Raw genomic sequence first — 24,005 nt, 5'->3', positions numbered from 1 at the left:
AGGGGCAGGAGGCATAGCTTCCTTTGGGTTTTTAAAATTATTCAAAATCCTCTAAAGGTAAATAACCACTGTCCTAAAATTTCTACAAGGAGGCAAGACAGTCCTGATTTGTGTACTATATCATGGAGTACAAAACATGATGGAGTTGAAGATGTGGTTTTCAGTTTAATAAGATGAGCTCTGGAACACATTGGAGTATTAGAGCAAGTGTCAGAGCAGATGGGGGCAGAAGTATGTTCCCACGGCAACAAGAAAATACTCCTCAAAAGGTTTAGGAAAACGCACAGCCAGCCATAAGGACTTCTACTGGGACCATGTGTGAATTAATCTTTAGGAACTTCCTAATTTATAGGGAGGATTTGATTAGAGTGGTGGTCTCCCTAATTCTGTGGATTTTTAGTGGATAAACCAAAGAGAGAACTACTGGCTTTTAATTTCTACTTTGATTTTGCGGTAATGTCATGCCCACGGTCAAGATATTTAACTATCTACTCCTATGTGTTCTCAACTGAAACGTCTCATTCTCAATGACTTCTTAGTTTCATAGTATTACAAGGACTTGTAGTTTAATTCACAAGTGAGATGATTACTTAGGTTAATCATAGTCTCTTAGAATTTGCTATTTGTTTTTTCTTTGTTCTTTGAGAAGCTCAAAATTAGTGAGGGACACCCTCTAGGTAATGTCAACATTTTCCACTCAAACTTGAAATGTCAGCTGAGATTTAGAGATTACTTAGAAAAAGGTGGTAAAGTACACTGGGCCCTTTGGCTGGACCAGAGGAATCCTAATGCAATGCAAACATGTGTTCAAGGTGGCAGAATCATGGTCCTAATCGAGGTAGTTTTATCCAGTCTTTTTAGCCAGGTATGTTGTTTTTTCCTTCCCGACACAGACTTTGCAAAATTGTCTGCATGGGCCCCCTCATATTCCTCTGCCTAATGCATACCTATCTCTCTACCTCTTCTTTTGCATATACTGTATTGTTTTATTTCTTGGGATGGAGCTGCCTATTTATCTCCAAATTCTACCTATTTTTAAAGTCTTTCCTTAGAAAGCCTTCCCTGACTAATCCAGTCTCTAATGATTCTCCCTTTTAATCATGTGTATAATACTTCATTTGTTTTCTCTTTGAATTATAAGCAACTCAAGGATGAGATGGTGGCAGAGACTGGCTAATTGTTGACCAAATCCTTTCCCTTCCTCTTGGGCATATAGCTAGACCATATTCTTATCTTGCCTTGCCTTGCATTTAGATGTGGACTGAGTTCTAGCCAAAGGAATGTAGGCAGAAGGAATCAATGCTACACCTAGTCTGACTTATTAAAACATCCTACACATGGTTTTCCATGCTCTTTCCCTATGTGCTGGCTGAATGCAGAGGATTGGGAGATTCTAGGGGAGGGTGGATCTGTAATATGGAAGAAGCCTAGGTCTCTGAAGTATTATATGGAAGTGTTCCATCAACCATAAAACATTATACTGTTTTATGGTAAGCAACCAACTTATCAAGTTTCTCCAGCCACTTGGCTTTGGGAGCTTATGTGTTGTAGCAGCTACTATTTACTCTAACAGATGTGGAGTAAATTACACTATATTTCTTTGTTTCCTTCACAGTACCTAGAATAATGTGGAGAGAGGCTCAATTTCTGGCTGCCTCACAAAAAAATGATAATTTACTGACTGTCACCTTTCACAAGGAAGGATGCTCTCTCTGCTCAGGTCTAGAGAGTGGGAAGTAAGAAAAAGAAGGGAGGTATTAGCAGTGGATGGCCCAGTCTGAATGTACATAGGGTGAATAAAACACATAGATTTGGTCTTCTTCCTTGATCAATGGCATCAAATAAACAAACAGTATTGTTATTGATTATTATATTAAGTAAATATCAGGAAAGGTATTAGTATTGATTATTACATTAGATAAATGTGCAAAGTGGTGGCATTATTGATTTTTATATTCAACAAATATGGGAATGGACAAAACTCATACTTCAGCCAGCCTATCTTAAAATGACTTACGGTTTTGAGTACAATTCTAGGACAGGGAGTTACTTTATGATGAATGTTTTAGAAAATCTGAGAACTTTCCTCATCAGATTTCCATTAAAAATGAAAGCAATTAGGGACACATATGTATCTGACTATAAAACAGGCATAGGGATGGCAGCATTGTTGTCAGCAACAAAGACCCATGGGATCTATCAAATACCAAATGTTGAACAGAGCCCCTTGAAGATACGGGACAAATTAAGGAAATCAAGCTGAGAGATGGAATACAATTGCAAAGGGCAGGCAAATTTTAATTATGTGCAAAATGTAAGCAAGGTTATCTGTAATTGGAGGCCCACAGTTTTGTACATCTTAGGTTGAGAAATGGTAGCTAGATATGGTGGGTGAAGAGATCCTTTATCTTCACATGCTTGTGGGTAAAGGGATTATTCGGTTTTTGGCTATGGGACAGGATGACATGGTTGTTTTTTAAACTTGTCTTTTTGAAAAATTCAAGAAAGTAAAACTATTGATTTTAACTAATCATTCTCAATGTTAGATTAGAAGGACCTATAGAAAAACTGAGGGAAAGATAAGGAAAGGGGAGCAGAATTGGTGGGAAGGTATTGAGAATCCCAACGCACAGGTTGAGAAGAATCTTTGGAAGGGGTCCTGCAGGGAGGGAGACACAAAAGAAAGACAGTTCATGTACCCAACACTGGCAAGAATTAAAGACACCATTGAAGCTTAAATGTGGACAGCTAGTAAGGTATGTATCACATTATATTATGATTTTGGGGGGAGTAGTTTATTTCTGTCACATGACTGAGTTCTTTGATCTAGGGACAATGCCCATTTAACCTTGAGTCCTATAATAGACATTTGTGGGTTTTGCTTGCTCAGCTTTCATTTGCCCTGTTTTCTGGTATTGTAATCTATGTCCTGGAGAATCATCCCTCCCTCCATCTCAATACATTTGGTTCACGTAGATTTACTAAATCCTTGACTTCCTAGGATAGGATGTGACCCAGACCTGGTCAGTCAGAACAATAGTTCCCCTGGTCAGAGTGATTGTTCCAGGAACAAAAGCATGACTAAACCTGTCCGTCAATTTTAGGACATTTGTTGGAACTGCTGAGGAGGAAGAAGCTTTTTTTCTTTTCTTCTGGATTTGAATTTGGGAGGATATAAGTCACATCAAACTTCCTTCCACAGACTGAAGACAATATACAAAAAGTAGAGTTGGGATCTGGGGAGAGAGAAAAAGAGGGAAAGAAAGAAGTGGAAAGAAAGAGAGATAGATTTATTGTTTGAGCACTTAGACTAGCCCATACTTGAAGCCAAACTCCTGGACTTTTCAGTTATACAAATCAAGAAATCTCTTTTGTTTAAGCCATTTTGAGCTTTTTCAGTTGACTTTCTATTCCTCTTAACCAAAAGCATAATTAATGTAGATCTCCTACATAAGCATAGTCCTAGAATATTATGCTTACTCAACATTTGTTGACTGAGTGCATGAATACATGAATAAATTTCACCTGCCAAAGTTCATGCTAATTAATGGTTGATCCAGGATGAAAACCCGCATTGGCTGGCACCTAACTTATGACAGCTTCCACGACTCTACCTGATCTCTCCTTTCCTGTCCCATAACACCATGTACACACTGCTGTCAGAGCACTTATTGAATTATATTCAAATTGTTTGCCTATCTTTGCCACTAGACTGAGCTCTTTGAGGATAGAAGTGGAAGTTTTCACTTCTGTATTCAGAGGCTCAGTGGTGGATGTATTGCTTTCTTGTCCAGCTGGAGTGGACCAGCCTCAGGTCTCATTTATACCTCAGGCCTTTGCACTTGGCTGTTGCCTTGTCTAGAGTACATCCTCTATCCCCAACTGCATTTGATTGGCTCTTGTCATTCAGGTCTCAGCTCAGGTCTTTGCTGACTACCCCCCATCTAATGGGGGGTGGTTTCTTTAGAAACTATGGTAGGCAGAGTGAAGACAGTGTCTTCACGTTGTCATACTGAATTTTCTTCAGATCCCTTTTCTAATGTATTCATGTGTTTGCAGTCCATCTTCCATGACAGCAGGGTTCTCATTTGACTTGCTCATCGCTATACCCCCAGCACATAGAACAGTGCCTAGTGCAGAGGTGGCACTCAATAAATATTTGTGTGATGGACAAACCAGGTACTTACTGTTAGTAGAGAAGATAACTCCGAATCAGAATAAAGTAAAAGAGAAGCTTAAAAGCATACCTAAAAACTTTCTGTAACCAAGGAGAGGGCCTTCAGGACATATTAATTATGTTGCTTGGGATGCAAGAACACTGAAGAAAGGTTAAGCTGACGATATGTTGTAAACAATAGCTAAGGTCTTCTGACTCTGAAATTCTTGATTACGTTATTGCCTATTTTATATATTTCTTTCAGTATAGTATTTGGAAGAGTAATATTTAGGAGGAAAAATTTTTTGGCCACTCACATAAAGATCTTCACCACCCTAGCAAATCCTTTGCTTGGGCTGTGGGCAATCCGACCCAAATGAGAAGCAGGTGGTGAATTAATTGTGTGATTTGCATTTCTGAGGGGGTGTATGTGCAGAGTTTTGCTTATACTGATCTAGAATTCTTTGTATTCAAATTTGCTTATATTTAAAGAAATAAAAGCCGAGATATTGGCCCGCTTTTGTCATAGTTGTAGTATAATCCACCGTAAAAATCACAATGTAATTTCATTTTTCCCTTGGTTTAATGCCACTAAAGAAGCCAGCTCTAAGTCTGAGGAAACAAATCTACTTTTAAGCATACCTGCATGCAAATGGGCTCTGGAGTTGGCTTATCCTTTTACATAATAAATTAGAGAATTCTCTCTTTCAGTGCAATAGATGTATAGATTAATATACCAAGACGAGGCATATGGATACGTGGAATCAATGGAAGCCTGGTTAGAGATGACAAAGAGTTTCATGCTCGAGTGCTTTGCAGCCTAATTCAATGAAACAAAATGAAAGGCAAATGCTTGAGGAGCCGAAGAGAGGATCCTTACGAAAATATTAAAACTTCTGTGCACAGAAAGTCACACATTCTCCTTTGATTTTGCTCTTAACGTTGCAATATAACGAATGGGCCTCTTTTTTTGGGGGGGGGGGAGGAGCTTTGTGATTTTTAATAAAGCAACCAAAAGGAACCATTTCGAGTGTAGAAACCTACTCTTTGGTCTTTAACTGAAAAGTTAAACACACTGAAATAAAAACTAGATTTTTTCCCCCCATCAATTTGCAAAACTAAAGTAGAATTCAAACTGAAATGGCAACAGCGGGAAAAGCTATTTACGTGTCTGCAACCGTCTCTGATTCCATCCATTTGTTTTCCAGTCTTTGTTGTGATTCTGTGTTTCTCATGGATCTCCAGAGAGTTGCCGGCTTGAGGAGAGAATATCAATAGCCTGCATGCCCTCTAGGATATGCTTCCCTGCGACAATCACAGTGTTTCTGTGGATCAGATCTTCTATTTCTTTTAATAACTGTAGTAGAACAACAAAAATTATTCATTTTGGGGACACATAAAAATCAACAAAGCAATAATGTCTAAGTAAGGGTATAATTTTGCTTCCTTTTTGTGTGATAAGCTCAAAGGCAAAAAGTAAGAATCAATTGGTGTTTTTTCAGGTATTTCATAAATCCATAATTATATCACATGCATTTAAAAAATGAAGCAAAGAGCTAACAAATTGAACAGAACTTGTCAAATAGAATGTGGCCCAGCACAGTGAAAAATAAATACTGGATTTTCTAACTGGGTCTGGATGGTCTGGTTTCTGATTGGAGTCCTGTCAGGAGACAGACAGGTCACCTCTGATCAAGTCCCTAATTCCTCTGAACTCCATATTTCATATCCATGAAATGGGAATAACAATACGTGCTTGTCTCACCTCACAGGGCTGATGAAATATAAAATGACATGTATGCAAGTGTTCAGAAAATATTGGGATGCTGTATTAATGTAATGTGTTATTAAATTGTTAGAGGAGATGTAGTTTTCTTTAATATTCATACTATTGTCTAGGAACTGTCCAGAACATCCTACAGTGTTTGTAAGAGAAGGGTCCTTGCTTTCCAGATGTTCATTTTGTGTTCTAAAATACTTGCATGTATATGTATGTGAACGTTTATATTTTTCTGCTTTTTCCCTCTTTCTAACTTTCTAATCCCCATAGCACCTCCTGGCTTACTCCTGCTTATCATTGAAAATTCATTTCAGTGTTACTTCCTTCAAGAAACCTTCCCCTGCGGGCACCTGGGTGGCTCAGTCAGTTAATTGTCCGACTTTGGCGCAGGTCATGATCTCACGGGTTCGTGAGTTTAAGCCCTGCATTTGAGCCCCTGCTGTCAGCACAGAGCCCACTTTGGATCCTCTGTCCCCTCCTCTCCCCGCCTTTCCCTGACTCATGTGCTGGCACACACACTCTCTCTCTCTTTCTCTCTCTCAAAAATAGATAAACATTAAAAAAAAAAAAGAAACCTTTCCCCATCCCAAGGCTGGGGTGGTGCCCCACTACTGTGCTTTCAAAAACCCTTTAGTTTATCTTACACTGTATTTACCACATATGTTTATGATTACTTTTCTGTCTCTTCTCTTGGATTGTGAGAATCTTGAGAGTGAACTCTGTGTTTTCATCATGTGAGTTCCCAATGCTTACCAGTGTTTTCACATAGTAGGCACTCAGATTTTGTTGTATTAGTAATTGCTGGTCTTACCATATACATGTGAAAGTACAAATGCTCCTATTCCAACGTGATGAGCCAGGGACCAAATAGATTTATCTATTGCCATAGTAAACTGAGTTCATTTTCTTTAGAAACTGTGATGGGCAGAATGGTTCCCCTGAGAATGTCCACATCCTAATCATGAAACCTGTGAGCACATTATGTAACGTGGTGGAAGGGATTTTGCAGGTGTGTTAAGGTTACATACCTTAAGGTAGGGGGATCATCCTGGATTATTTGCATGACCCCAATCTAATCCTATGAATCCTTGAAAGCAGAGAAGTTTCTTTGGCTGGAGGTAGAAGAGAAGCAGCAGAAGGCGAAATCAGTGAGAGTCCAAGGGCGAGAAGGACTTACACTGTTGCTGACCCTGAGATGAAGGGGGCTTTGTGCAAAGAACCAAGGGAGATCTATAGGGGCTGGGAAAGGTTTCTGGTTGACAGTCTGCAAGGAAGTGGGGACCTCAGCCCCACATCCACAAGGGACTGAATTCTACCAACCAAGTGAATGCATCCAGAAGCAGATTCTCTTCCAGAGTCTCCAGATAAAGTGTTCGGGTTGGCCTACACCCGACTTCAGCCTTTTGAGACCCACAGCTGAGAAAGCAGTCTAATCTACTTGGACTTCTGACCTACAGAACTGTGAGATAATAAATTTGTGTTGTTAAAAATCACAATATTTGTGGTAGTTGGTTAGGGTAGCAGTTAAAAATAGAAAAATTAATTTACTAGCGCCAAAAGGTCAGATTTTGGAAATCTATCATAAAGGTGGAATGGTTTGGGTCTGCAAGAGATGATGTACATCCCCACAGAAAAGGTGCCCGGAGTTGATTCTTTGGAATGGCAACAGCAGCAGAGGTGGGTTCCAGGATTGGCCTGTGTTGCCACACCTGCCAAGTCCAGTACAGGCCAATCCAGGTGCTCCTGGAGATTTACTTAATTTCTTCCAGATTTGAAGCTGGTTGCAAGTTTGATTGGGTTGGCCAAGGCAGAGCAAGAGAGGTTGGAGAAATAGCAAAAGCTAGTTTGGAAATCCTTTTCCCTCATAATTATGAATTATGATGATATTTCTTTCCTGTCTGTTAACTTCTAGAATTCCTCTTAAGAAATCTAATGTTGTTCTGATTCTTAATTCTTTATACATGTTACTTTTTTGCTCTGTGAAGTTTCTTTTGATCTTTTCTTCATCCCTGATATTCTGAAATTTAAAATGATGTACCTTGGAGTTGTTTCTTATTGTTTATTATGCTGGATACTCAATAGGCCCTTTTCAAAATTTTTTTCAGTTCTGAAAAAACTGAAAATTTTTCAGTTTCAGGGGGAGGATTCTTTGTGGAACTCTTACTGATAAAATATTAGAATACTAGATTGATTATGCAGATATCTTGTCTTATTTTCCCTTTATTTGTTTATGTATCTATTTATTTTCTAATTTCTTCAACTTTGACTTCTAATTTTTCTATTTAAATTTAAAAGTTTCTGGTGTCATTTTTTAAATTAAAAGATTTTTTCTTGTTTACATGTATATTTCTTTTATTATTATTATTTTTTAAGTTTATTTATTTATTTTGAGAGATAAAGAGAGAGATGGGGCAGAAAGAGAGGGAGAGAGGGAATCCCAAGCAGGCTTCATGCTGTCAGTATGGAGCTTGATATGGGGCTCAAACTCACAAACCATGAGCCCAAATCAAGATTTGGATGCTTAACCAACTGAGCCATCTAGGCACCTCTATTTCTTTTTTTTAAAAATATCATTCTTCATTTGTTTCTGGGATGTTATTGTTTTTCTTATTTCTTTGAGAATATTCTAGTTTTTTAAAAATTTTCTTCTGCACATTGTTTCTGTTTTCTCTGAACTGCCTCTCTTCAATTTGTTTTGGTTCCTCTTTTTCACATTACAGACTTTCCTCAAATGTATGGTGCCCTTGGTTGTCAGTTCATATTAAGTTGTAAGGTTTAAAAAAGTTGAGTAATAATTCTGGGGTCTTGGTGGGTTGGGCTGACTGGTCACTTTGATCAGGCAGGACTTGTAGGTCTTTTCTCTGTGATTCTTCAACCTCTATAATGATGAACACTTGAATTTATGATTGGACCTGTACATCTGAATCATGGCTTTCTGGAAACCATGACTGGGGTATGATCATCCTCTTTATGGTGGTTAATAATCAGATGCTAAAGTCAGACTTACTGATTTTAAAGTTCTGCTGTCACTGCTGGTGGGAATGCAAACTGCTGCAGCCACTCTGGAAAACAGTGTGGAGGTTCCTCAAAAAATTAAAAATAGAACTACCCTACAATCCAGCAATGGCACTACTAGGTATTTATCCAAAGGACAGAGGTATGCTGATTTGAAGGGGCACATGCACCCCAATGTTTATCTTAGCACTAACGACAATAGCCAAAGTGTGGAAAGAGACCAAATGTCCATCGACAGATGAATGGATAAAGAAGATGTGGTGAATATATATATATATATAGAGAGAGAGAGAAAGAGTATTACTTGGCAATCAAAAAGAATGAAATCTTGCCATTCGCAACAACGTGGATGGAACTAAAGTGTATTATGCTAAGCGAAATTAGTCAGAGAAAGACAAATATCATATGACTTCACTCATGAGGATTTTAAGATACGAAACAGATGAACATGAGGGAAGGGAAGCAAAAATAATATAAAAACAAAGAGGGGGACAACACATAAGATACTCTTAAATACAAAGAACAAACAGAGGGGTGCTGGTGGGGTTTTGGGTGGGGAGATGGGCTAAATGGGTAGAGGCATTAAGGAGGACACTTGTTGGGATGAGCACTGGGTGTTATATGTAGGGGATGAATCACTGGATTCTACTCCTGAAATCATTATTGCACTATATGCTAACTAACTTGGATATAAATTTTTAAAAAATCAATAAATTTAAAAAGAAATAAAGTTCTGCTGGGTCACTTTGAGTTGTTTTTACCTGTGCCCTCATTTGTAAAATGAGGGCACTAACAGTATCTACTTTATGGGATAGTTGTTAGGGTTAAGTGATTAATATCTATAAAGTGCCTGAAGTATTTGAAACAATGAGTATTCAGTAAGTTACCCATTTTTATTGTCATTGTTGTCATTGTTATTAATCCAGTGTAATTCCCTGTTGTGCCTCACCCCTCCCTCCGTTGCCCTAGTATGTAGCTAGCTCCTCTGGTTCAGTGTTTCTAGAGTGGTAGCTTCCCACATTGTGACAAAGGGGAGGATGAGAAGAGTTGGGAAGGAGACCTTGGAAATACACCAGTTCCTTATCCTGACTTTTAATCAATTTTCCGGATCTTCATTCCCATGCCTTCTGAGATAACTGGTATCACCAATTCCCATGCCTTTCTGGGAGTTTAGAGGCACAAGCAGGTTTTCTCACCATTGGATTTCCCTCTAGAGGCACTTAATTTCCAGATTTCTCTGTCTGCTAACCTACCACCACTCGTCTATTCCACTGTGGTTTCTTGTGTACTATGTCTCTTCTCCTGTTCTCTTTTCCTAGTGGGCTTACACCTTTTGTGTTCCTTTACTAATAGTCTAATTGGGTATGAAAAGGGAATGAAAATCAACTTATGTATTCAATTGGCCATGTTAACTACAAGGCCACTGGCCTCACCATCTATGAAATGAGGGGTTACAGTGGATAAACCTTTAGGCATTTTCCTCCACTAAAAATCTTTGCTCCTTTGTATGGTTTAGATTTAATGTAATTCCCAGCTGATCACAGCTAGGTTCTTTATCACTTATCTCACTCTCAGAATAGTAGTGATTATTTTTGCTTTTGTTGTTTTGAATCTCTTTGAGCAAGAGACCTGTGGTGTAGCAAATTATATCTTGTGTACAAATTAGAGTAAACTGAAAAACACAGGTGACTTTTGTTCCCGTCTGCATCACAAACACCTTTTCAATACACCTGATTGATTGTAAAGGGAACCCCACAAGCAGATGCAAGCGACTGGGACTCTGCTGATGGTAATTTGGGTGCTATAATATTTATCATGCTGTGCTATTTGGCAAGTAGGAAGCTTTTAAACTTTTTGCTCTTTCAGAAAAAATCCTAAAAGAAGATGATACAAACATTTGAATTAGGAAGAAGTTTCCTTTTTATGGAGAATCACAGAGAATGTCTTGATAAATTGTTGCAAGTCTTGTATTTAAGATGATTCAGGTCATATTTTTGTCACTTGCATCCAGGAGAGTCTTTGACTTATCAAGGACAGTGGAGATGGAGAAGGGTATGTTGTCTTTCTCTCTGCATCTCCACTACATGGCCTGACACTTTGTACTTACAGCCTCACTGTCTGTCACTGTTTGCTGTGGTCACTAGAATTAATGACCAGCTCTTATGTGTTCTATTTTGGAATCCAGGAGAGAAACTTCACAAGATAATATTTTTGAGAGGGGGGGTTATATGGTGTTTGAAATAAATAACAGCCTCCTAGAGTTTGGTGCAATCCATTGCATATGGTTTTTGTTTGTTTAAGTGCCATGGCATAGGGGATGGGGATACATTCCTCAGAAAGTTTTCAGTTAAAACAGGATAATATAATGAAAGTGAGGGAGACATTAACAATTTTTTCTCTAATACTCCCCATTACTTTGGACATAAAATCTGATTAAATGTTTGTAGAAAAAGAGATTAATGTATCAATATTGACAATTTTGGGTTCATCAGTGATGAACCCCCCCCCCCCCCAATTTTGTTCGGGTAGAAAGTAGTCATGCTCTTCAGGGACTTTGGGATCTTCCAGGACTCTGGTGTCCCAACTCCAGAACTGAATCCTGATTGGTCTTAGGCATCTATTGTTCTTTTATCTCCTTTGCCATTGATTGGCTTAGGACTGAGCATGGAATGTGATTTTGGCCAGTGAAATATGAGGTAAATCTACAGACTGGCTTTTGGGAAGTTTATCTTTGTTCCTCACAATGGACCCAGAAAAGGGCTTTATGTGTGAATATGATGTTTGGTGCAGCTGCAGCCATTTTGCAGCAATGAGATGTTCTTAAGGACCTCACTGAGGATGGCAGAGTAGAAAGATGAAAAGAACCTGAATATTGATAATGCTGCCAAGCTGCTGCCTTGATTAATCCTGGGACAATATCATCTTTAAACCCTGCATTCAGTGAAATCATAAATTTCCTTATCACTTAAGCCTTTTTTAGCTGGTTTTTCAGTTACTCATAGCTGAAATAATCCTGATACACTAATAAAACAAATTTAATGCTTTAACTCTTTGGACTAAAACTTTTCTTCTATTCTTTCTCCATATGTGAGAAAGGTATGAAGTGAAAAATAAAAATGAAGAATTGCAAATATTAAAGAATAACACGATGTCAGCACCAAAAGAGATTTTAACAAATTATTTAAAAAACACTTGTTGATATAGAATTGTAGATCCTGCGTATAGCAGAGAATAAGAGACACTGTCTCTGCACTTTTGGAGATTATATTCTAGTGGGTCTTAGAGAGTATTTGGTCTAATCTTATTACGTAGAAAGGGACAACTTTTATATCATTCAGTGTTGGTGTAAATTTTTTTTTTTGTTACTTAACAAAAGAAGGTAGATCCTATCAGAGGAAAGACTATATACATTTGTGGTTCTTTTCGCTTTTGAACATATAGCTAGCTGTTTTGCTTATCTGACTACCTGAAGGTTTTTGTTATCTAGGGTTTGGCTGGGACTGAGTCTGGGTATAAAGAGAGAAGAGAGCTGAATTTCTGTGCATAATAGAGTAAGAGGAATTTAGAATTAGACTGTGTGTGTGTATGTGTGTGTGCACGTGTGCATGTACATTTGCATGCAATTGACACACACACATGAGAAACACCAAGATGGTCAGTGTCTAAGTGCTAACTGAAATAGAGAGGTCACAAACTCCCTGTGCCATGGTGGCCAAAAGGACTTTTAGGATGAGATGACCAGTATGTAGTTTTAAGTTATTCGCTGTGTCATGCAAGGATATAACTCTTTGACGGTGACCTAGAAAACCTTAGCAAAAGTTTTGCTACACATCCACAGGCATTGTTCCCTTGTTGCTTCAGTGGGGAATCAGGGAGATAAAGGGTTGACCTCAATGCATAGAGCAGAGAACAGGGATTCAGCAGAGGCAGGAAATGGGAGAGAAATCAGCAGACGCAGAAACATATATCTCCTTCTTCCATTTTCCTCTTCCTGGGAATTTTGCAGACATTTTGAAGAGGTCTCTGCACTTAACAATGGGTATGGAATAGGATGTGACCTCTTTAGTTTACATCATTTGGGACATCTGCATTAGGGTCTTACTATGCTGGTGGCTGCAGGATTCATCACACGAGTAATTATTCAATTACTGGGAATTGCCTTACCCTGTAGAGAGTAAGCTCCTTGAGGGCAGGGACCATGTCTTTTTTATCAATAAAGTTCATATTGGGTAGTGGTTCGGCCCCTAAAATAAGTATCCAATTAATATTTATTAAATAGTTCTCTCCTAATAGGGAAAAACTATCATCATTTAAATACTCATAGCATTCCTTCTGCCCTCAGCTTGTGGTGCTACTTCACTGAGGACAACTGTGTTTTGCCAGGCAGGCTCCTGGACCAGCACTTATTGCTTGTGGATGATGGGGGAGACCAGACAAGTTGGGAGAAGCCAGCCAGGTTTACACTGGAAATATCAAAGAACTCCTGACAAGAGAAAAGTAGTGGATACAGACAGTGGGAGGGGAGACAGAGAAGACATTTTGTGGGAGTTGAGTTTGAGAGGTTTGGGGATCTTGGAGAGGGAAAAGAGGGTCTTTGGAGGCAGGTGCAAGGCATATGAATGCACACACAAATATGATTCTTCTGTGGATAAAACTGGAAGGAAAAGCTGGTTTCAGTCAGTTTTGGTGTGTGTTGTGTTACCAGTGTGATCTCTGGACAATTTTAATAGATTTCAGTAAAGATAAAAATTGCTTCTTGGTTAGTTCTGGCTGTATTTCTTTTCTTTTCTTTTTTAAAGATTTTATTTTTAAGCACTCTCTACACCCAACATGGGGCTCAAACTCACAACCCTGAGATCAAGAGTCACATGCTCTACCGACGGCGCCAACCAGATGCTCCCAGCTGCATTTCTTTGAATGAGACTCCAGACTAAGGCTGACTTCTAGGTAAGGAAGGCCAGCCTGGCTTTACATGGCGTACACCCTCATGTAGGAAACTGGGTTTTACACTCTGGTATCCTCCACAGAGCTCCCAGGCACTCAGTAGGGACAGCAAATATTTGTTGCACGGAACTGAAATTGCAGTGATTAATCTAAGATTGCATGCTGTCCAGTCTGGTAGCTAAATATGGGCAGAATTAGGACTAAGGCCTAAAATGCAGTATGTTCTTAGATCTTGTTCTTTAGTAGATTTAAAGAACAGTGTTAGAAAATACAGTGTGAGAGAAGGACATTCCATTTTGGGACTATTCCAGAAATATGCATGAGGGTCATTTAGACTGACCTTATTTTCCATTTGAGTTAATCTGTGGGTAGCAAGTCACTCCCTGTTACCAGCCAGATCCTCCTGAGGATCTTAAAATATTCAAATTGGATATTTTTTCAACCCCCTGAAACTCACAGAAAAGTCACATACTGGGCCAGAGTCTCAGTTCCGCCTCCCTGCTGGAACTCAGTACAACAGTGGCCTTCCTCCTTGTTGGGAATACATGCCTATGCTCTCTCTTTCTGCTGGATTAACTGGATTTAAACTAAATGGAATAAAATGTTTCATTTTTGAGAGTCCACGTTGCATTCTGTGGCTAGGAGAGAAGGCTGTTATTTCAATCTGGTGATAGTTGGGAGTTTCTTGAGAGAAACTAGGATTCCTAGAGTTTGCAAATGTCCTATACAGCTCAGTGCTGCATTCGGGGCAGGGGAGGCTCTGTTCTTACAGAGGCTATTCCAGAGACTTTCAGAGGGCCCGATGCTTCATTTAACAACCTCAGACAGGGGCCTGTGAGAGATCCAGTCCTATTCCTTAGCTGCCTGTTTCCATCTTTCTTACTTGGCACTTCTAGAAGGCTAATGAGAAACTGTCTGTGGCCACGTTAAGGTAGAAGGATAGTGCATTTCTTTTTTGTTCTTGCAGGTATTTTTAAAATCCTGGGCCCGATGCCACCTGTCAGGAAACACACACTCTGACATCTCTCACAAGTGCTGCAGGGAGGAGGCATGATGCCCAACAATGACCCGACAGGAGATGTGATCCCTCTGGAAGCTTCCAGATACTGTGCTCCTCATTGGGCTCAGGTGTTGAGTGTCGAGCAGATGAGGCTGAGGTTATTCAGGACCCTGTCAGGTCATTCAGAGGAACAAAACCACAACAAACTGACCGGAACCCTTATGTCTGGAAGAAGTTCACTGCCTGTGCCAGCCAGGGGCTGTCCCACCACGTTCTTGTCGGCCTGAAAGAAAAGAAAGGAGGAACTCAGGATTCCAAACTAATGGCCTGGTGTTGGAAGCTGCTTGGGAGTATGAGAAATGAAGATAAAAAGAGGCACTAAGATGCACAGGTATGTGTTTGGAGAAGTGGTTATACAACCTCGGCGTGGAGAGTCCCTGCTGCCAGATGAGCGATGTGGTCTGCGTTTGTATCTTCAGTGTGAAGCTGGCCCAAGGCTCAAGGGACCCATTCACTACACGTGGTCTCCCGCCCATGCACCTGTGGGAATATGTGTGCTTGGGGTTAATGGCTTCAGGGACGTCACCTGGGTTTACAGTGTGGGCCATGGAATGGCCAGACAAATGCCTATCATCACAGACTTGGAAGAAATTCTATGAAGAATCTGAAGTTGTCTCAGAAGTTGCTTAAACCTAGATGCCTTGTCTAAATTAAAATATATGGCATGCACACACACACATGCACACACACATGCACACACACACTTCCCTCAGGGGCAGTGCATCTTTAGTTATTTGTTTTCCATCCATTCCAAAAGGGAAGAGAATATCAGATAGATGGGATGAATCAAATGGGATTATTTTAAAATGCATTCTCCCTCCCCTTCTGCAGGGGATTGAGGAGGATTACATGCAGCTTTTGTGAAATGTCTGTGCTCCTCTCTGGGAAAGGAACTGTAAATGTCAAGTCGTCAGTCTCCGTGACAACAACTCACACAGGTACAGTGCAGACTGGCAGGGAGGGAAGAGCATGGCCAGCCCGTGCACCAGTGTCACCTGCGTTTGTAGAGACCAATGCCCCAGCAGTCCAGTGTAGCCAACAGATGGAGAGGCAAAGACAGTTAGGGACGCGGAATGGATGGGGGGGGTCTGGTGACACCCCAGAGATACAAACCACCCCGCAGAGGGAGCGTGCAACAGAAGCAGCAGGCTTAGCAGGTGCAGCCCCCATCACTTAGCCAACCCAAATCCCAGGGGCCCGGTAAGCACTTGGTGTTAACTGAGCTTCTTAAACCCTGATGTGCACGTGAACCACCTGGCGATCTTGTTAAAGTGAAATTTCTGATTCAGTAGATTGAGGGATAGGACCCAACACGCTACATTTCTACAAAACTCCTGGATGATGCCGATGCTGCTGGCCCAGACACCGTGCCCAAGGTGTGAAGAGAATTTCAGGTCACAGGTGTGCTTCAGGTAGCACAGCTTCAATAGAATCAAATTCTGTACAAAGATATGCAAATACAGTGAAGTCACACTTAACCTTACTAACATTTGGAGGAAATTGTCCAGGTAACTCCTAAATCTTTTGTATTTGAAATGCTTCGTCTGATGAAAAATTCTCTTTCTATAGCTGACAGCTGATGTGGGGCTGTTCAGGTCTATATTAAGATGGCCTAGCAATTCCTCAGCAGACACCAGCTGAGGGAAGGAGTATGCTGGGCGGCAGGGGAGGCGAGCTTGGCAGGCACATTGGCCAAGGACCGTCCGTAACATGCACTGCCCACATGTGCATAGTTGGGAGCTGGGTTTTGCAATGGATTCTTCTCTGGTTGAGCGAGAGAAGGGAAATTAACACAGGGCTCTTAAGTTCTCCTTGCTCTCCCTGGTTTCCCAAAAGAAAAAAAAATTAAATAGGTAGGAAGAAATGGAAAATGACAGGAAGAGAATGAAAGTCAAAAGACTGCTTGGGTTTCTATTTTTACTTTTTATTTTTGAGAGGAGAGAAGAATAAACTCCCAAGGATGAATCAAGAAGAAGAACATTAAAAAAAAAAAAAACAAAGAAAAGAAATGTGTGATGAAGAGAGGAAGGAAATCTCCTTGGTAGATAAAACAGATTTGCCAAATATATTACATTCATTAAGATTTTTCTTTGCTTATAATGTGTGCTTTTTGGAGGCTTTTCTTAGCATTAACGGACGCTCTGGGAGAGGAGAAAGTTGGCAGAGAGAAGCCTGGCAAATATATAAATAAGCTTTGGAGGCTTCAGAAGTTTCATATCCCACAATAGAACGTTCTCCAGGCTGCACAAACTTTTTCTTACTTAAACAAATGCTTTGAAAGACAAAGATTTCATATCGTCAGTGGAACATTCAGACTAATAATTGCCTTTGTTCTTCCTCCCTTGAAGTCTCAACAGCCAGCAGATTTATGATTCACTTTCGGCAATAAGCTCCTTCAAATAAATATCACTTTCCCAGGCTGCAAATTGAGTTTTTGCAAACACAGAGATCGACTTCACTAAGAGGAACTAAGTTTTCTTGTGGTGTATGTATATACGATTAGGAAGCACTGCTTTCTTCCCCTATTCTGTAAAACAGTGGATTAGAAAACTATGTTAAAAAATAGCCGTTTTTAATGCTTGATGTACTATCAGTGAGATTTTGTAGAAACTTTTGTTGGGGGAGCAGGAGGTGGAGTGGGAAGGGGACAGAGGCAGTTTCACTTTTCTCTTAGGTTTGTGGACCTCAGAAATTTTATGTAAAGTCTGAGGTTGTGTTTAAACTGGTTTACTTTGTAGTTGGGGCAAGATAATTTCAAAAATTTTAAAGTAAAAGAAATAATGCAAGCAAGTATAAATGTAAGATTTAAATCGAGGCTTATAGACTCTAACTGTTGGAATCAAGACCCTTTCAGAGCTACCAGCCTTCTCCCAGTGCTCTTTAGCTTCCAGTGCTAACTCAATGGACGTTATTGGATTCCTTAAATATGCCAGGCAGTAGGGGTGCCAAGGGAGGTGAGACATGATGCCGATACCCACATAGATACCTTTAAGAACAAAGTAGAAGAATCAGAGTAAGCTATGGGAGTGCAAAGGATGCCCAACCTGGGGTGTGGAGGAGGATGTCAGGCCCCCAGAGTCTTGTATCACTTTGGAATGTGGCAGTCACCTACATCCTTGTCCACATGCATTAAGCCAGATATAAGGCAACCGAGCCTCTTTCAGTAGACTGATGACACCGTTTCTTTGGCCTGTCCCCATGACACTGCTCCTAGTTCTATCTGGATTTCATTCTCTGTCCCTTCCCCAGTTTGAACTTTGTGTGGTACCTGCTGCCTTAATGATAATGATCCTTTCTGGAGAACTTAAAAGTGCCAGACATCATGGTGCTAGCCACTTTCAAATATATTATTTTCCTGATACAGGTGTTTTTGCCATATTATAGAGGAGGAAATGGAAATTGACAAAATTTAACCAAATCGCTCAAGATCACACAACTGGTAGTTGCTGGGACATGGATTAATTAATTTATTATTATTATTTTTTAATGTAAGCTCTACACCTAACAGAGATCTTAAACTCATGACCCCAAGATCAAGAGTCACATGCTGTACCAACTGAGCCAGCCAGGTGCCCCTACAACATGGATTTAAACTCAAGTCTGTCTGATCCAGAACCTGTAGTGTTTTTTTTTTAATTTTTTTTTTAACGTTTATTTATTTTTGAGACAGAGAGAGACAGAGCATGAACGGGGGAGGGGCAGAGAGAGAGGGAGACACAGAATCGGAAGCAGGCTCCAGGCTCCGAGCCATCAGCCCAGAGCCCGACGCGGGGCTCGAACTCACAGACCGCGAGATCGTGACCTGAGCTGAAGTCGGACCTTAACCGACTGCACCACCCAGGCGCCCCAAGAACCTGTAGTTTTGACCATTAGTAACAACAATAACAGTTTAACACTTTCTGGACTTTATGTGCCAGGCACATAGTTCTTATTATGATTTAATTTGCTTAATCTTCACATGAATCCTGTGAGAGTATCAGTGTTTTTATTATTTCTATCTTACAAATGAGGAAATGAGGCTCATCTGTGACTAACTTGTCCAAAGTCACACAGCTGGTAAGGCAGGGAGCCTGGATCAAAGCTCAGGTAGGCTGGCTCCAGAACCAGTACCCTTACCCACTATGCTCCCCTACCTATGTGCCCAGACCCTACATGGGTCTATTCCCTTCTTTAAGTTCTGAATAGAGACTTTAGTTTCCCTACGTGGACTTTTCAACTTGTTTCCTTCCTTTGATATGTTAGACCCATCATCACATCTACAATTTCTAGTCTAAGTATCTGTGTCTGTTTCTTCACTTTTCCTCAAACAGGTACTGCACATCTTTGTGTTCCAGGCACTGTACTGTGCAGTTGGGAGCTGCAGATCAATACCCAGAAATATTTATTTAGAGGAATGATGGACCCTTTTCTGGAGCCAATCACAATCCAGTGGGGAGACAGACAAGTCAGCAAAGCGTTCCAGTGCCATATAACAAACGCTGTGATGGAGGAAAGTGTGAGTGCTCAGGTAACCTCAGAGAAGGGAGGGCCTAACTCTGGGCAAGGTGAGGCGACCCTTCACAAGAGGCATTATTTAAAAAGAATCTTTAAAAAGCAGGAGTTGATGAGGCAAATGAGGGACGGAGAAACAGATCTTAATTTAAGTCAGAGTTTTCTTACCTTCTTGCATTGTAGGGTTGGAAGATGTTAGTGGCTTGTTGGTACCTCAGGAATCAATATGTATAAAAGGCTGCATAATAATAATAGATAATACTTGTTAAGAGCCTTCGAGAGGCCAGGCAAAGTTTTGAGTCTTTACATGCATTATCTAGTCCAATCCTCACAGCCACACTTTGACATAGATGCCATTACTATTTCCAGGTTCCACACAGGACTCACGGGGTCCCGGGGAAGGAAAAGATTCCTTTTGCATTGATTCTGCTCTGGTTCCAGGAAAGGGATGGAGACATTTCTTAGGCATTGTCCACAGACCAACAAAACTTGATGGACTAGGGGCTTGTTTAAAATGCAGATGCTGGACTGAGAACAACAGAATCAGAATCACTCTTCTGTGCTCTGCCGGTGATTTGGGAGCACACCAAACACTGAACTATGCCCCTAGGTGGTGAGCACTGAGCATGTGGGAAAATCTGTTTCCTAGTGAACTTCTTTGTGATCTCATTGGCCATTTACTAAAAGAACCGGCTCAGAGAGTTCTAGAGGGGCTGGTATTTCCCTAGGAGATGGAGTTTCCCTATCCCCTTTAGTCTTACATATATATTCCAAAGAAGATATTATGTATTTTTAGAAATTTTTTGGATATGATTCCTGGCATTGCAACAATAATTTCCAGAAACTGAAGATATGTTTCAACAGATGCTAAGGATACATTGCTCTTTTCATAAGAGAACTGGCTCATTCAGTGATGTTGAAAAATCAGATGATTTTTCTCTTTAGCTCACATCAGGAGCTGGTGGTTATATCAAGAGGGTTTTAGTCTTCATGGTTGATTGGAATGTTCAAGCACGGAGGGTACTTGTCTGTCTCTCCCCTCTCAATGGGAGGAAGATCATGAAGGAGAGACTATTGATAAGAGGAAAGTACAGCTCTCCAGTGGTGGAGACCGTAGTCTCTTCTCTCAAACATAATCAGTTTCTCTTATTTTAAAGGACGTAGAGGTTATGGACTTTGGGATCATACAACAGCAAAGATGGGCTAAATGAGTATACAGTTCAGTGTTATTAAGTACATTCGTATTGTTACCACAATAATAGAAAAAGTAAAAAAAAAATGGGCTAAATGAATCAAATCTCCAGTTTTTTTTAGTTCATGGTAGCTGAGCCCTTGACAATTCAAACTGTTACAATTATGAACATTCAATGCAAGTGAAGAGTTGGGATGTGATACAAAGGCACAAGGGATTAACAAAGGACTGTTAAATTCTCTGCATCTCCCTCTTTTCCAAAGCACCATGTGGAAACAGGTGCATGAGATGGTCTCTTTGATGACTATTTAAGTGCAGTTTTCACTACTGTATTCAGGTTTCCAATAACCATTTACAGAAGAACAGGATCTTAATTCCTAACAGGTTTTCATGTATTCAGTCTGACTCTGAATCTAATTTATACAGGTTGGAGAGATTTGGAGGAACAGAGAATGAGATGCCAAATGTAAGAATATGCTTTATTTGTAAATGTTCATCCATCTGTTTAGTACTGACTGTAAAACCACAATGAGATAAACAATAATAGATGAGCAAAATAGGGCCTTGTGTTCACAATCATTCTGTCTAGCATGTGATCAAATAAGCATAATTTGCTTTGCAGAATGGTTGTCAGGTTAAAGTGCTGTACTTGCTGTGGGAGGGCTTTGAAAAGTGTAGATGGGCAGTTTGCTGTCAGGGCTAGAGAGAGACTGGAGAATGGCAGTGGAAAATGTTTTGCAGTGATAAAGAATTCATTCAACAACCATTTATTTAATGGGTATGTACTGTCAGCTAATAGCCTGTATTAAAGCTTGAAATAATATAAGAAGATAAGTATAATTTCAATTGTATTGGAATATACAATCCTCAAGACAGAGAAAATTAATTCAAGGATTGTAATAAGACTTGATAACTGCTATGTTTATGCTGTATAACAAACCACCCCCAAAATCAGTGGCTTAGAACGGTAATCATTTGTCATTTCTCAGTATCTGCAGATTGGCTGGCCTAGGCTGAGCAGCTCTTCAGGTCTTTTCTGGACTTGCTAACATGTCCATGGGTCACCTGGGGAACAGATGATCTAGTCTGGGCTTGGTTGATGAAGATTCTCTGGGTAGCTCTGCTCTGTGTATCTCTTATCCTCACCCTGGGATCAGCATATGGCAACAGTGATGAAGGCAAGTGGAAATACACAAGACCTCTTAAGGCCTATGAGCAGAACTGGCACATGTTACCTCTGCCTCAATCTATTGGCCAAAGAAAGGCACAAAGAAAGGAGTTGTTCTGGGCAGGAGAAACAGCCAGTGTGTAGTTCTAGAGGCATGGCAGGTTTGAGGGACTGAAAGAAGGCCAGAGTGGATGGATAGAAGAGAACAATGGTGGGAAGAAATGAGAAAGGTAGGATCAGATAGGGAAAAGTCTTATCCACCATATTAATAACTGACTTTGGAGTTTCTCTGAAGGGCCTTCAGAGCCAGTGAGGGGTTTCGATATTATGGTTATTATTTGCCAGTCGTCATTGACCCCTAGTCTAGATTTAAGGGGGAATGTCCTTCCTCCAGTTTGCAATCGCATAAGCAACAAAGAGCACCTTCCCCAATATTTTGATTAGATTTTCCCATTATTTGTCCAATATATTTCCATTCCCTTAGGACCTCTGATTAATGTCTCTGAGCAATCCCACTTTGTTTTAATTAGTGCAAATATTTTAAGTTCAGCATATTAATTCCTCTTGCAGGAAAAGCATTCTGTTTGAGAATCATCATAAATCATTAAAAAAATGAATTGGCTAGTGAGAGAAAGGCCATTTCCCAGCAAATACTGGCAGTCTATTTTGTTAAGGGGTGAAACTCTAGGTGCTGGAAATAGCTTCTGACCTGCTCAGACCTTTGACCCGTTCAAAGCAAAGAAGTATCTTTCTTCTTCTGTCATTCCTCAGGGTCTTTAATCCTTTGAAGTATTTTAAGGAGGCATCATGGCAGAACTAGAAGAACTGGCTTTTACTCTCAACATTGCTCCTGACTGCTTGGGTGACCTTGGGTAACTCACTTATTTCCATTGGATTTCAACATTTTTGTTCATAAAAGGGGTGTGTAAATGTTCCCCCAGAATCTTTCCAGTTCTAAAATTCTCCAATTTTTGGGTTATGCTCTGAGCATAATGGTAATACCACGAACGGAGATTTATAGTTTTCAGTTCCAGAGACTGCCTGAAGTACCCTTTGCATTGTACAAACTCAACAGTTGGGAAGATGCATTAAAGATGAAGGAGAAGGAAGTCAGGAAAAGGACACTTGCATGCATGTAGGCAATAAATGAATTTGTTATGAGTTAAGACAGCTGCCAAGAAGCATTAATGAGAACAGCGGTGGCTGCTTGATCACCTGTGTGCCAGATTAAGGGCAGTATTATATAATACACTAGCGACTAGAATTATGCTAAGAATCCTGTGGTTTTTATTTATTTAGTTATTTGTTTTACTATTTTGTATGTATCCTTTACCTTAACTCTTGAGATTCATGGCTATATAATTTTATCTGAATATTTTCTAAATTCAACGATTCGTTGACTAGCAAGGAAAGCACTCCACCTCCAACCAAGATCCATGAGTGTTGCGGCTACCATGAGTCAAATTCAATTTCAAAATTTAAATTTACATTGAGGCTAAACTTATTTGGTCTCCTGGAGAGCAGCTGTATCAGGGAGTCTCTTGGTTCAGTATTTGATGTGCTTGTAATTGCTGTTTACTTACCCCCATCTCCAAGACACAAGAATTTTCTCAGAACTGAGCGTGAAAGGGAAACAGATCTCGCTTCTCTGCTGTCTTTCCAATACTCCCCAGCACACTGATGGGGGCATCTACAGCTCAGATAGTTAGAATTTCCCAGAGCAACACAAGCACTCAATCCCAAAGATAAATCTCAAGCATTCTAAAGGTATCCTAGCACTTTAAAAGCCAAGCTAGTTATTTCCCAGGGAAGGGTTTGGCTGGTGTTGATTATAGAAATAAATCTGCACTTCATTTTTAGCCCAGTGGCCCATTACAGCTCGCTTCAGAGTCTAAACCCCCAAGAATAACGAGAGTCATTTTATGGGAATGAGAGATTATAAATCACTGACTTTGTCAGTTCAGTGTTTCCTTCGGCATTTTTTTTTCTCTGAGAGTTGTGCAGACAGCAGCCCCAGAGACCACCCCTTTGAGAAGCTTCACCTGCTTTTTGTTGGCTTTTGACTGAAGCCTCAAGTTGGCCCTGGCCTTGTCCCAGGGCCACCTGTTAGTCTCAAATAGAGAGGTGATTGAGAAAACATTCATTTTTAGTGTGTATATAGTTTCGGAAGGTTTGACTCCTGTTTTCCAAGTAAGTTTC

At 40.2% G+C, this 24,005-nt stretch overlaps 1 long non-coding RNA gene across 2 annotated transcripts; it reads right to left on the bottom strand.

Moving 5' to 3' along the window:
• Positions 1 to 2,349: 2,349 nt before the first annotated feature.
• Positions 2,350 to 20,056, bottom strand: LOC122240141. Of its 2 annotated transcripts, XR_006219497.1 has the most exons (6): positions 19,615 to 20,056; positions 15,316 to 15,435; positions 15,107 to 15,178; positions 6,965 to 7,048; positions 5,324 to 5,513; positions 2,350 to 3,236 (listed from the first exon to the last, which is right to left on the bottom strand). It is a non-coding gene; the product is annotated as an uncharacterized LOC122240141 (long non-coding RNA). The 2 variants fall into 2 exon arrangements; XR_006219496.1 differs by lacking the exon at positions 2,350 to 3,236 and having other exon boundaries at positions 4,758 to 5,513.
• Between the last annotated feature and the right edge of the window lie 3,949 nt (positions 20,057 to 24,005).

Source organism: Panthera tigris, chromosome B4 (genome assembly GCF_018350195.1).
Source record: "Panthera tigris isolate Pti1 chromosome B4, P.tigris_Pti1_mat1.1, whole genome shotgun sequence".
Lineage (NCBI taxonomy): Eukaryota > Metazoa > Chordata > Mammalia > Carnivora > Felidae > Panthera > Panthera tigris.
This window is presented reverse-complemented; position numbering and strand designations above follow the sequence as displayed.